The sequence below is a fragment of the Mirounga angustirostris genome, unplaced genomic scaffold, assembly GCF_029215605.1.
Source record: "Mirounga angustirostris isolate CCGP_5_RB_7025 unplaced genomic scaffold, mMirAng1.0.hap1 SCAF_8, whole genome shotgun sequence".
In the NCBI taxonomy this organism is placed as follows: Eukaryota; Metazoa; Chordata; class Mammalia; order Carnivora; family Phocidae; genus Mirounga; species Mirounga angustirostris.
The window spans coordinates 12,256,420-12,259,155 of NW_026991716.1; the positions used below are offsets into that span (position 1 = coordinate 12,256,420).

Below are 2,736 nucleotides of genomic sequence, written 5' to 3' on the forward strand. Positions count from 1 at the left end.
CACATGTATGAGTCAATGAGGCTAAGGGCATTGGGGAATGTGTGTTTTTGTGGTGTATGTGGCAGTGTCTCACGGGTCGGGGGGATAAAAAGATGAGAAAGCAAATAGAACAGGATGGACAAAGACTGGAATGATCAAGCTTAATGGGGGCTCTAACTGGATCCATTTTGCCATGGTTTCCCCCACCCCCAGGCCCTCAACAATCACATGAGACTTCAGGAATGCACCACACAGAATCAATTAGTTCAAAGATATGCCACATGGAACTGATTTGTTAAATATGGCGCCTCCGTTACCCTCAGCCTCCAGCATACTCCCTTAGAGTAGTACAGTCAGGGAAGGCTTAACGATTGGGAGGAATCTCCCACACTTTTCCAGGACAGAATTCTGGCTAGTCCCAAAAAGAGTTCTTCTTTTAAGGATTTTGGGGAAACTTTAGACACTGAAATTTTTATTAGTATTGGTGATGTTTGGAGCAAATTCAGCTCCAGGAGCTGCATGGTTGAACACAGGAGGGGTTCCACCAATTGCCCCAATTCCTTCCATTATAGCAACTTGGCCAAAGCATTCAGTTGTTGGTGGAGTTGATCCCAAGGTTCCATCTGGCATCATAGTAGCAGGTCCTGGAGGACCTGGGGTACCAAATGGCACTGGAGCGTGGGGCATGACACCTCTTTTGTTGATGCCCATAGCACCTCCCATAGCCATCCGGCCCACCCATCTCCTGTTCTCTTGCATCAGGGCATGTTCCCTTGAATCCTTCCTACTGTCGCCGCATCTCTTCCTCATGCACCTGCACTCCACCTCCTGCCTGAGTTCCAGTTGCTTTCCTTCCTGCACTTCTTGGTTGTGCAACTAACTCTTCCATCCTCCAGAGTTCTTCTCGATGCCTCATCAAATCCTGTCTCATTAGCACGACTTGGTGCTCATGGCGAGCAGCCTCCATCTCCATCTCTAGCTTCTCACCAGCTTCCTTGATGTTGCGGTCCACTTGGTCCTGCTGCTTCTATCTCAGTGTCTTCCAGGGCATGGCATAGTCGTACTCAAAGGAGCCAGGCTGCACAAATCTGGGTGGCTGCTCTCACTTCTTGTGAAATTGCTGGTTCTTTATAACCAGCTTCTCTGGAAGTCCTCTTCGTCATCCACCTGGTCCTTGGGCTCCACAGTCACAGGCTGAGGAAATGTGGTTAGCAAGAAGGAAGCTTCACTGGACCTGTCCAGAGCCTTCCAAGCCACTGGCTTCCCTGAGAATTCAACAACGCCTTTTCCTGAGTGCCTTCCTTGATCATCCACAATGACTTCAACCTGCCCATTCCACCTGGCCAAACACAGAAAAGGCTTCCTGCAGCAGTACGTTGGAAACATACCGAGGAAGGTTTCGGTCAGTAAGGGATGCACTATGGCAGGCAAAGCGCACGAGCAGCTGCTTTCCACGGAGGGCCATGTTGTCCAGCCCTGCTTTAGCAATCTCCGCTAGGGTTCGTGTTTCCAAGCGGATAAAGCCAAAGCCCTATCCTGTGAATGAAGACTTTGCCTGCCTTCCCTTCTGCCTCAAATAGTTTCCTCATCTCCTCAGTGATGTCAGGAGGAAGATTGCCTACAAAGGGCCAGCTACGTTGGGTGAAGGCTTCTCTCCTGGTTTCCTAAAATTCTTCAGGTCAATAGTCAAGTCTTCATTTGGGCTGCTGGCTTGTTGCCCACTTGCAGGTATTGGTGGTCGTGGTGGCTGCTGGTGATGCTGATGATGCTTCGTTGGAATATGGTTTTGCTTCTCCAAGTTAAGGGTTTTATTGCTCTGCATCTCTGCACCCCTCTATGGATTGTTCTGCCCTCAGAGTAACAGCAATGCTACACAGCCTCTACCGTCCCAAGACTGATTACTAGAAAATTTTTAAATGACATGTATGGCTTGCATTGGTTTTCACATCATGTTTCAATGGAACAGTGGGGCTCTAGACTGATAGAACATCTACATGGGGATCAGATTTTCAGATAATGCTACAAATATGCCATTGGGGTGTCTACAAAGCCCAGGGAAGTTCTAACTGGGCATGCTACCAAAACAGTGAGTTATTTCTATTTAAAATTAGGGGAGGGACACATGGGGGGTGCAGTTGGTTAAGTGTCTGACTCTTGGTTTCAGCTCAGGTCTGATCTCAGGGTCGTGGGATTGGGGCTCTGCACTCAGCTCAGAGTCTGCTTGAGTTTCTCTCTCCCTCTTCCTCTGCCCTTCCCCCCGTGCGCTCTCTCTCTCTCTCACTGAAATAAATAAATCTTTTAAAAAATAAAATTAGGAGAAAATCTCAGCAACAGGAATCAGCGAATCCAAGTCAGGTATCATTGAGTAGGGTACTTTGGGTTTGTATTTTTAAGATCTTTCTCTACATGGTATATTCTTTTCCACTACGGTGTTTTGAATTTTAGAAACTATAAAGCAGAATCAAATTTCTACAGTTTGTGGAATAGACTCTACCTACAAGTTAAAGGGCAGGTGATGGATGGGTATTTAAGAGAGGCTCCTGGACGTGGTGGTACATACACCGAATCTGGAAAGATGGAGAGTTTTTGACAAATAGGAGAACAAGGCTCTCAGCCCGGATAGTGTCCTGGGCAGGAGACACAGACCAAGCACTACAGCAGGTGGCTGAGAACCCAAACATGCCTGTCTTACTGCCACTCACAGGGATCACTGTTTAACTTCTTTGAGCCTTGGTTTCCTCGTCTGTAAAGCAAAGC

General features: G+C 47.6%; 1 pseudogene; it reads right to left on the reverse strand.

The window, feature by feature from the left end:
* Positions 1-435: 435 nt before the first annotated feature.
* On the reverse strand, positions 436-1,801 carry LOC123837218 (non-POU domain-containing octamer-binding protein-like; annotated as a pseudogene).
* Positions 1,802-2,736: the final 935 nt, after the last annotated feature.